This window comes from Ranitomeya variabilis, chromosome 2, assembly GCF_051348905.1.
Source record: "Ranitomeya variabilis isolate aRanVar5 chromosome 2, aRanVar5.hap1, whole genome shotgun sequence".
Taxonomy (NCBI): domain Eukaryota; kingdom Metazoa; phylum Chordata; class Amphibia; order Anura; family Dendrobatidae; genus Ranitomeya; species Ranitomeya variabilis.
In genome coordinates this window covers 1,068,037,742-1,068,049,772 of record NC_135233.1, presented here as the reverse complement: position 1 = coordinate 1,068,049,772, position 12,031 = coordinate 1,068,037,742, and the positions used below count along the sequence as shown (strand labels likewise).

The window sequence follows — 12,031 nt, the reverse complement described above, 5'->3', positions numbered from 1 at the left end:
GACAGAGGATGTTTTCCGGGAGACCGGGGTACACCCACCTGGCACAACACAAGGTTGAGACCCAGGGTCAGACCCCCTGACACAACCCCCCTTCTGCATCCCTGAGTCTGTACGAGAAGGGATGCGACAAGAGATACGAGAGATGTTGTGTTTAGGGGTCATTGAAGAATCAGATAGTCCCTGGGCATCCCTTGTAGTGTTGGTGCCCAAGAAGGATGGGACTACACGGTTTTGTGTAGACTATCGCAGGCTCAATGAGAAAACGGTGACGGATGCGTATCCCATGCTGCGCGTGGATGAGCTGTTAGACCGGCTGGCGGGGGCAAAGTATTTGACCACCATCGATCTATGCAAATGCTACTGGCAGATTCCCCTTAGTCCTGACGCTATTCCCAAGTCTGCATTTATCACCCTGTTCGGCTTATTCCAGTTTCGAGTTATGCCATTCGGGATGAAGAATGCCCCTGCGACCTTCCAGAGGCTGGATGACCGGCTTCTGGATGGTCTCCAGGACTATGCGTGTGCCTACCTGGATGACATTGCCATCTACAGCGCAACATGGGAAGAGCATCTAAATCACCTAGAGGCAGTATTGGACAGGATCCACAAGGCCGGAATCACTCTGAACCGAAACAAGTGTCACATGGGCAAAGCAGAGGTTCAGTATTTAGGACATTGGGTGGGAAGTGGGAAACAGTGACCAGAACCAGCCAAGATTGAGGCCATAGCCAAATGGCCCACCCCACGCACTAAAACCCAGGTCATGGTGTTTCTAGGGACAGCGGGGTATTACAGGAAATTTGTCCCCAATTTCAGCAGTGTAGCCAAGCCCCTCACTGATCTGACCCGTAAGAACCAACCCCGTCAGGTAACCTGGACCCCAGAGTGTGAGGAAGCCCTCCGCCAGCTAAAGGACGCCCTCACCAATACCCCTGTATTGGCCGCACCCGATCCAACTAAACGTTTCCTTGTTCACACAGACGCTTCTATGTTTGGATTGGCGGCAGTACTGAGCCAAGTCAGGCCGGACGGCCAAGAACACCCGGTAGCTTACCTAAGTCGGAAACTACTGCCCCGTGAAGTAAGCTATGCGGCTATCGAGAAGGAGTGCCTGGCAGTAGTATGGGCACACAAAAAGTTACAACCATATTTGTATGGACGACAGTTTTCCTTCCTAACGGACCATAATCCCCTAGTGTGGCTTAATAGGGTCTCCGGAGACAATGCCAGATTACTGCGGTGGAGTTTAGCCCTACAAACTCTGGACTTCACCATCCACTACAGACCCGGCAAACAAAACGGTAATGCCGATGGACTAAGTCGACAAACGGAACTTGTACCAACCCCATAAACTTCGGTCATCCCCAAACCGATCCGTTAAGGATCAGACTGTGTATGCCGATCGCGTCGCTGAAAAGGGGAGCCGTGTTACAGAACCCCCCAGCACCCAGAATATGTTATGCAGTTATATGTATGTATAATAGGTTCCATGTGAGTCCCTAATGCATCATCCCACCTGCTGTGCCCCCTGGGCAGAGGGGACAAGATGTCCCCCTTCTGTCCTTCCCCACCTTTGTAATTCCCACAGTAAATATCAGCAGGCTCCGGCCACCTGCGGCTATTGAAATGTATGTCTGGCCTGCCGCTTTTGAATTGGCCTGCCCTCTGTATCTGTTGTGATATATATTCTGTGTCCTGTGAGTAAAGAGTTGTCACACTGGAAATACGTGGAGAAGCAGTGATATTTTATATGTGCCCATGTAATGAAGCCATTCCAGTCAGCGTCCTTCATTCAGAATCCAGCCAAAGCAGAGTGGACCTCCTAAAACACGGGGTGGTACTGAAAGAGGTATTCCAGCACAGCAGACCCCGTTAGAGGAAGTTATGACCCATCCTAGATATTGGGAATTATTTCAGCTAGGAGGTCAAGGGAGGAGATTTCAGTCCAACCCAGAGGGGCGGTGGCAAATATAGGAGGGGAAGAGCTAAGGGTTAAAAGCTAGCTACACACCTTTAGCCAGTGTCATTGTTCTGCCATGGAAGTCGCGTCACGTCATGCATGGAGATGGACCAGAAACTAAGAAAGTACCTGTAGACTCGAGCGCTTCCCTGGGCACACATGTTATAAGGAACGGTAGCGTAACAAGGCGCCTAAGAAAAGACGTGAAGTGTGGAAATATAGATGGAATTGTTAGAATTTCCTTATAATTACTTGTTTTTGTAAATAGTGACATTTTCTTCCTACAGTCGGACCTATCCAGATGCGGGTTGTGCCTCTTGGCTTACAGACCTTCCCGACTTCCTGACACATCCACCTTATTTTCTCCTCGTCTTAATTTACTTTATCTCTAAAACATTAATCTCCGCACATTGGAGTAAGACAAGGTGAAAAATTCATTTCTGCTGGGGAGAGCCGGAGAGTTGACTCACACTGGAGATAATAAAAAACATTAAACGCTGAAATTAAGATAGTGAGATGTGACTAATTGCTGCAAAATCAGACGATGGCACAATAAAGAGGATTAAATACCTTACTGACTGGTACCAGGGATGAAAATCAGACAGACACTAACTCCCAAGATAAAAAAAAAATCTATAAAATAAACTCAAGACGTCAATAACTCAGTAGAATTAGGAATATGCATCTACTATGTATGTAGAGCCTTGAAAATGTATTCATACCCCTGAACTCTTCCACATTTTTTCATGTGACATCCACAAACTTAACCCCTTCATGACCCCAGCTTTTTTCGGTTTTGCATTTAAGTTTTTCGCTCCCCTCCTTCCCAGAGCCATAACTTTTTTAATTTGCAATCCCACACTTGTTTTTTGTTTGACTTTTTTGCTAGGTTCTCTAAATGCTAAAACTGACTTGCCAATATGACTTGCCAAACATGTCTAGGTAATTTTTTATCTAAGTGGTGAAACAAAATTCCAAACTTTGCTAAAAAAAAAAAATTGCACCATTTTCCGATACCCATAGCTTATTTTTTGCGAACCGAGCTGAAGTTTTTAGAGATACCATTTTGGTGCAGATGCGTTCTTTTGATCGCCCGTTATTGCATTTTAATGCAATGTCGCGGCGACCAAAAAAACGTAATTCTGGCGTTTCAAATTTTTTTCTCGCTACACCGTTCAGCGATCAGGTTAATCCTTTTTTTTATAATGATAGATTGGGCGATTCTGAACACAGCGATACCAAATATGTGTAGGTTTGATTTTCTTTTAATTGTTTTATTTTGAATGGAGCAAAAGGGGGGTGATTTAAACTTTTATATTTTTTTTTTCATGTTTTTTAAAACATTTTTTTTTACTTTTGCCATGCTTCACCAGCCTCCATTGGAGGCTAGAAGCTGTCACAACTGGATCGGCTCTGCTACATAGGAGCGAAGCTCAGATCGCTCCTATGTAGCTGAATTCCTGCATTGCTATGAGCGCCGACCACAGGGTGGTGCTCATAGCAATCCGGCATCAACAACCATAGAGGTCTCAAGGAGACCTTTGGTTGTTATGCCAACGCATCGCTGACCCCCGATCATGTGACGGGGGTCAGCAATGCGCTCATTTCTAGCCTGATGGCTAGAAGCGCTAGTTAAATGCCGCTGTCAGCGTTTGACAGCGGCATTGAACTAGTTAATAGTGGCGGGTGAATCACGATTCCACCCGCCGCTATTGCGGGCACATGTCAGCTGTTCAAAACAGCTGACATGTCATGGCTTTGATGCGGGCTCACCGCCAGAGCCCGCATCAAAGCAGGGGATCTGACCTTGGACATATTATCCCATCCTAGGTCAGAAAGAGGTTAAAAAAAATCCCTTCCCATGTCATGCTGTCAGCAATGGCACCACATGGAAGAGTAGTGTCACAAGACCTAAGAACCTGAGAACAAAAGTGTTACAAAAATGTAACAAAGACGGAACTGCAACCATTTCACAGAGATGTCCAGGCCAACTATGAAAGTCAAAACCTAAACAGGAGGGTCTTCTGATGAGAAAAGTTGAAGAAAATGGACTGGACATGCAAGTTTACTGCAGGTAGCGAAAGAAGTAGAAAGCTGAATCGGGGTGCGTGTTTCCTGTGAGACAATACGGCGTACACTGCAGAGGAATTACATGCATGGGGGTCATCCATGGAGGAAGCCACTTCTAAAGCCCATGCACAAAAAGGCTGCTTACATTTGCCATGGTCCATGCTGAAAAATAGGAAGACTACTTGAACTATTGGACTATTCGCTGGAGTGATGAGACCAAGACAAATTTGCACTGATGGCTGCAGTACTGTATGGTATCACAAAGGTGAGGAGTAGGGTTGAGCGACTTTCATTTTTTTAAGATCGAGTAGGGTTTTGGGAAACCCGATTTTGTCCAGAGTCGAGTCGAGTGCAGTCGGCCGATTATCGCTAAAAGTCGGGGATCGACCGAAACACGAAACCCAATGCAAGTCAATGGGGAAGCATAGTCGGCAGTGAGTGGAGGCCAGGAAAACACCTACAGTGCCCATTTTAATGCCAAAAACATCCATTCTTGTTTCTGAAGCTTGCCAATCTTAATTAACTGTATAATAATAGTTGGGCATAGGGAATTGGGGGAAAGTTGTGGGGGGAGTAGGGCTGGCTCAAGTTTTTCGTGGGCCCAGGAAATGCGGACTACGTCACGGCGGTGTTGCAGGGAAAGGTAAGTATTTAAAAGTTGCAAGTGCTGTGATCCTGAGCAAGCAGGGGGGGGGCCCACTCGTTCGCATTGGCACTGGCACAGGGCCCCTCAAAGTACGGCGGTGTGTTTGCATGGCGGGGGCGCCTCCCACCAGCAGCGACACTTTTGCGTACTCTGAGGGGCCCTGTGCCAGTGACGTCGCCAACGAGTATGCCCCCCCACCTGATGAAGGAACCTGCACTTTCATCTGCACCTTCCTCTTTGTCCCTGTGTAAGGTGGTATAACATGCGGGAAGGGGAACCTTACTTTCAGCAGGGACAGATTCTGGCTGTGTAGAGTACAAGGGGAATGTAGTGGTCTAGGTCAATGTACCAGCAGACTCATTTAGCAGTGGCTGGGCAATGGGCAGGATGAGGAGGAAACAGATATAGGGCCAAAGAATAAAGTAGGCTACATGCAGTTCAAAATTGGTAACAGGACTAAACAGGCGGCATTGCTTTGTTCAGTGGAGTAGCAAACCCAAGAGCAGCAGACACTGTTTCAAGGGCCTAACCACACTAGTAGGCCAAATGCAGTTTAATATCTGATAGTATAGGGCGAAAGCCAGAATGTGGAAGCTCAGCTTTGTTCAGTTGAGGACAACACCAGGGAGGGGCAGACACCTTTAGTAGGCCGGAAAAGCCTATTGCATTTTTTAAAATGGTAATTTGGAGCAGAAGGTTGAAGCTCAGCTTTATTTAGTTGAGGGCAACACCAGGGAGGGGCAGAAGCCGTTAGTAGGCCCTAACCACCATTTTTTTTTTTTTAAACCACTTAATGAGAGCCGGAAGGTTGAAGCTCAGCTTTATTTAGTTGAGGACAACACCAGGCAGGGGCACACAGACAGACACCTTTAGTAGGCCGGAAAAGCCTATTGCATTTTTTAAAATGGTAATTTGGAGCAGAAGGTTGAAGCTCAGCTTTATTTAGTTGAGGGCAACACCAGGCAGGGGCACACAGACAGACACCTTTAGTAGGCCGGAAAAGCCTATTGCATTTTTTAAAATGGTAATTTGGAGCAGAAGGTTGAAGCTCAGCTTTATTTAGTTGAGGGCAACACCAGGGAGGGGCAGAAGCCGTTAGTAGGCCCTAACCACCATTTTTTTTTTTTAAAACCACTTAATGAGAGCCGGAAGGTTGAAGCTCAGCTTTATTTAGTTGAGGACAACACCAGGCAGGGGCACACAGACAGACACCTTTAGTAGGCCGGAAAAGCCTATTGCATTTTTTAAAATGGTAATTTGGAGCAGAAGGTTGAAGCTCAGCTTTATTTAGTTGAGGGCAACACCAGGCAGGGGCACACAGACAGACACCTTTAGTAGGCCGGAAAAGCCTATTGCATTTTTTAAAATGGTAATTTGGAGCAGAAGGTTGAAGCTCAGCTTTATTTAGTTGAGGGCAACACCAGGCAGGGGCACACAGACAGACACCTTTAGTAGGCCGGAAAAGCCTATTGCATTTTTTAAAATGGTAATTTGGAGCAGAAGGTTGAAGCTCAGCTTTATTTAGTTGAGGGCAACACCAGGGAGGGGCAGAAGCCGTTAGTAGGCCCTAACCACCATTTTTTTTTTTTAAAACCACTTAATGAGAGCCGGAAGGTTGAAGCTCAGCTTTATTTAGTTGAGGACAACACCAGGCAGGGGCACACAGACAGACACCTTTAGTAGGCCGGAAAAGCCTATTGCATTTTTTAAAATGGTAATTTGGAGCAGAAGGTTGAAGCTCAGCTTTATTTAGTTGAGGGCAACACCAGGGAGGGGCAGAAGCCGTTAGTAGGCCCTAACCACCATTTTTTTTTTTTAAAACCACTTAATGAGAGCCGGAAGGTTGAAGCTCAGCTTTATTTAGTTGAGGACAACACCAGGCAGGGGCACACAGACAGACACCTTTAGTAGGCCGGAAAAGCCTATTGCATTTTTTAAAATGGTAATTTGGAGCAGAAGGTTGAAGCTCAGCTTTATTTAGTTGAGGGCAACACCAGGCAGGGGCACACAGACAGACACCTTTAGTAGGCCGGAAAAGCCTATTGCATTTTTTAAAATGGTAATTTGGAGCAGAAGGTTGAAGCTCAGCTTTATTTAGTTGAGGGCAACACCAGGGAGGGGCAGAAGCCGTTAGTAGGCCCTAACCAAAGTTGAAGGCCAAATGCAGTTTAATTTCTGATACTATAGGCCGAAAGCCAGAAGGTGGAAGCTCCGATTTAGACAGTGGAGGACAATTTGAATTAGGGACTGCAGACAGACTTAGTAGGCTGTCCCCTGTGGACCATGCATCCACCACATTAACCCATTGCGCCGTAATGGACACGTAATCTTCCGTGGCCATGCCTACAGGTCCATGCGTCTGTTGTCAGGTGCACCTTTGTACTCACAGATTGCCAGAGTGCATGGACAATGCGGTCTTCTACATGCTGGTGGAGGGTTGGGATGGCTTTTCTCGCAAAAGAAGTGTCGACTGGTTAGCTTGTAGCGTGGTACAGCGTAGTCCATCATGGCCTTATTAATAGTAAATAAAATATATAACTAGGCTCTATGAACTTTTAAATAGGTTCCAGGGGTACACGGGCAGCATTGGTGTGGTCAGTGGAGGAGTATTGCAAGTAGGGGCTGCAGACAGGCTATCAAAGGCCTAAAATAACAAACAGTAGGCAGTCATGGCAGTTTTACATCGGTTACATGGATACACAGGCAGGCACTCCAGGCAGCATTGTGGTCAGTGGAGGAGTATTGCAAGTAGGGGCCGCAGACAGGCTATCAAAGGCCTAAAATAACAAACAATAGGCTCATTGCAGTTTTACAGCGGTTACATGGATAGACGGGCAGGCAGCTTGGTGGTGAGTGGAGGAGTATTTAAAGTAGGGACCGCAGACAGGCTATCAAAGGCCTAACATAACAAACAATAGGCTCATGGCAGTTTTACAGCGGTTACATGGATACACGGGCAGGCAGCTTGGTGGTCAGTGGAGGAGTATTTAAAGTAGGGACCGCAGACAGGCTTCAAAGGCCTAACATAAGAAAATGGGCTGGCTGTAGGCACTTTATAATTGGTTCCAGGGGTACACGGGCAGCAGTGGTCTGGCCAGTGGAGGACTAGTGGAAGGAGGGACCGCAGACAGGCTTCAAAGGCCTAACATAAAAAAATGGGCTGGCTGTAGGCACTTTATAATTGGTTCCAGGGGTACACGGGCAGCAGTGGTCTGGTCAGTGGAGGACTAGTGGAAGGAGGGACCGCAGACAGGCTTCAAAGGCCTAAAATAACAAACAATAGGCTCATGGCAGTTTTACAGCGGTTACATGGATACACGGGCAGGCAGCTTGGTGGTCAGTGGAGGAGTATTTAAAGTAGGGACCGCAGACAGGCTTCAAAGGCCTAACATAAGAAAATGGGCTGGCTGTAGGCACTTTATAATTGGTTCCAGGGGTACACGGGCAGCAGTGGTCTGGTCAGTGGAGGACTAGTGGAAGGAGGGACCGCAGACAGGCTTCAAAGGCCTAAAATAACAAACAATAGGCTCATGGCAGTTTTACAGCGGTTACATGGATACACGGGCAGGCAGCTTGGTGGTGAGTGGAGGAGTATTTAAAGTAGGGACCGCAGACAGGCTATCAAAGGCCTAACATAACAAACAATAGGCTCATGGCAGTTTTACAGCGGTTACATGGATACACGGGCAGGCAGCTTGGTGGTCAGTGGAGGAGTATTTAAAGTAGGGACCGCAGACAGGCTTCAAAGGCCTAACATAAGAAAATGGGCTGGCTGTAGGCACTTTATAATTGGTTCCAGGGGTACACGGGCAGCAGTGGTCTGGCCAGTGGAGGACTAGTGGAAGGAGGGACCGCAGACAGGCTTCAAAGGCCTAACATAAAAAAATGGGCTGGCTGTAGGCACTTTATAATTGGTTCCAGGGGTACACGGGCAGCAGTGGTCTGGTCAGTGGAGGACTAGTGGAAGGAGGGACCGCAGACAGGCTTCAAAGGCCTAAAATAACAAACAATAGGCTCATGGCAGTTTTACAGCGGTTACATGGATACACGGGCAGGCAGCTTGGTGGTCAGTGGAGGAGTATTTAAAGTAGGGACCGCAGACAGGCTTCAAAGGCCTAACATAAGAAAATGGGCTGGCTGTAGGCACTTTATAATTGGTTCCAGGGGTACACGGGCAGCAGTGGTCTGGTCAGTGGAGGACTAGTGGAAGGAGGGACCGCAGACAGGCTATCAAAGGCCTAACATAACAAACAATAGGCTCATGGCAGTTTTACAGCGGTTACATGGATACACGGGCAGGCAGCTTGGTGGTCAGTGGAGGAGTATTTAAAGTAGGGACCGCAGACAGGCTTCAAAGGCCTAACATAAGAAAATGGGCTGGCTGTAGGCACTTTATAATTGGTTCCAGGGGTACACGGGCAGCAGTGGTCTGGCCAGTGGAGGACTAGTGGAAGGAAGGACCGCAGACAGGCTTCAAAGGCCTAACATAAAAAAATGGGCTGGCTGTAGGCACTTTATAATTGGTTCCAGGGGTACACGGGCAGCAGTGGTCTGGTCAGTGGAGGACTAGTGGAAGGAGGGACCGCAGACAGGCTTCAAAGGCCTAAAATAACAAACAATAGGCTCATGGCAGTTTTACAGCGGTTACATGGATACACGGGCAGGCAGCTTGGTGGTCAGTGGAGGAGTATTTAAAGTAGGGACCGCAGACAGGCTTCAAAGGCCTAACATAAGAAAATGGGCTGGCTGTAGGCACTTTATAATTGGTTCCAGGGGTACACGGGCAGCAGTGGTCTGGTCAGTGGAGGACTAGTGGAAGGAGGGACCGCAGACAGGCTTCAAAGGCCTAAAATAACAAACAATAGGCTCATGGCAGTTTTACAGCGGTTACATGGATACACGGGCAGCTTGGTGGTGAGTGGAGGAGTAGTGCAAGGAGTGTCTGTCCCAGTACTCCCAAAATATAAATAGATGTTAATGTCTCGCAAAACAACCAAAACAAAAAAAAAGGTGGCATACTTAGGTACAGGGGTGGGCTCATCTGCTGAGTTTCTGACATAGTAATTTGGCAGTAACTATTTAATGGTGCCAATATAGGACACAGACACAGACTACTTTAAGTTGCATCGTAGATGTCTACAAATTTGTATTGTCAGTGCCAGACATTGAATGATGTCAGCGAATAGACTAAAGATTGGTGGAGCTGTGCAACATAATTTTGCATGTGGTAGAGCACATTTTGAGCTGGGGTAGGGGGGAACTCTCTAGAGGCCGGCGGGACCGCCCCAGGGCCCCTCATGTTACAACGGTGTGTCTGACGTTGGGTGTGCACCACCACCGCCAGAGACACTACATTGTACTATGAGGGACCCAGTAGCAATGCCGTCAACCAAAAGCGAGCACACCCACCTCTTCAGACAAACAGCAGTCTCACGGGTGCTTGCGCCAAGTCGCGATACCACGGCCCCGTGTGGGGAGTTTGGCCATTTAGGGAGGTGTAAACATGTCGTATGCTGTACAATCAGCTGCAGCAAATTAGACATTAGAAAAGTAATTCACAGGCAAGAGCCTTTCATAGGAAAGCTAGGTGTCGGCCGGGCAAGGTGGGGCAAAAGATTTCGAAATCCAGTTGTGGTTCATTTTAATGAATGTTAGATCGTCAACATTTTGGGTAGCCAGACGAGTCCTTTTTTCGGTTAATATTGAACCTGCAGCACTGAATACTCTTTCTGATAGGACACTTGCTGCCGGGCAAGCAAGCTCCTGCAATGCATATTCTGCCAATTCTGGCCAGGTGTCTAATTTGGAGGCCCAGTAATCAAATGGGAATGACGGTTGAGGGAGAACATCGATAAGGGATGAAAAATAGTTAGTAACCATACTGGACAAATGTTGTCTCCTGTCACTTTCAATTGATGCAGCAGTACCTGTCCTGTCTGCGGTCATAGCAAAATCACTCCACAACCTGGTCAGAAAACCCCTCTGTCCAACGCCACTTCTGATGTGTGCACCCCTAACACTCCTAGTCTGCTGCCCCCTGGAGCTCGTGTGAGAACGATCACGTGCGCTGTGTGCTGGGAATGCCTGAAGCAAACGGTCAACAAGAGTTGATTGTTTGGTTGCTAATATTAGTTCCAAGTTCTCATGTGGCATAATATTTTGCAATTTGCCTTTATAGCGTGGATCAAGGAGGCAGGCCAACCAGTAATCGTCATCGTTCATCATTTTCGTAATGCGTGTGTCCCTTTTTAGGATACGTAAGGCATAATCCGCCATGTGGGCCAAAGTTCCAGTTGTAAAATCTCCGGTTGTGATTGGTTGAGGGGCAGTTGCAGGCAAATCTACGTCACTTGTGTCCCTCAAAAAAACAGAACCCGGCCGTGACACGCAACCAATTTCCTGTGCCCCCGGGAAAGGTTCGGCATTAAAAATATACTCATCCCCATCATCCTCCTCGTCCTCCACCTCCTCTTCGCCCGCTACCTCGTCCTGTACACTGCCCTGACCAGACAATGGCTGACTGTCATCAAGGCTTTCCTCTTCCTCTGGTGCAGACGCCTGCTCCTTTATGTGCGTCAAACTTTGCATCAGCAGACGCATTAGGGGGATGCTCATGCTTATTACGGCGTTGTCTGCACTAACCAGCCGTGTGCATTCCTCAAAACACTGAAGGACTTGACACATGTCTTGTATCTTAGACCACTGCACACCTGACAACTCCATGTCTGCCATCCTACTGCCTGCCCGTGTATCCTCCCACAAATAAATAACAGCACGCCTCTGTTCGCACAGTCTCTGAAGCATGTGCAGTGTTGAGTTCCACCTTGTTGCAACGTCTATGATTAGGCGATGCTGGGGAAGGTTCAAAGACCGCTGATAGGTCTGCATACGGCTGGCGTGTACAGGCGAACGTCGGATATGTGAGCAAAGTGCACGCACTTTGAGGAGCAGGTCAGAGAACCCAGGATAAGTTTTCAATAAGCACTGCACCACCAGGTTTAAGGTGTGAGCCAGGCAAGGAATGTGTTTCAGTTGGGAAAGGGAGATGGCAGCCATGAAATTCCTTCCGTTATCACTCACTACCTTGCCTGCCTCAAGATCTACTGTGCCCAGCCACGACTGTGTTTCTTGTTGCAAGAACTCGGACAGAACTTCCGCGGTGTGTCTGTTGTCGCCCAAGCACTTCATAGCCAATACAGCCTGCTGACGCTTGGCAGTAGCTGGCCCATAATGGGACAACTGGTGTGCAACAGTGTCATCTGCCGATGGAGTGGTTGGCAGACTGCGTTCTGTGGAAGAGCTGTAGCTTCTGCAGGAGGACGAGGAGGAGGAGGAGGAGGGGGTGCGAACGCCTA

The 12,031-nt window shown here is 47.8% G+C and overlaps 1 protein-coding gene across 2 annotated transcripts in view; it reads right to left on the bottom strand.

The window, feature by feature from the left end:
* The window catches only part of ADGRF5 (adhesion G protein-coupled receptor F5), a 209,249-nt gene that overhangs the window by 119,979 nt on the left and 77,239 nt on the right, over positions 1–12,031 (bottom strand). The window lies entirely within an intron of this gene.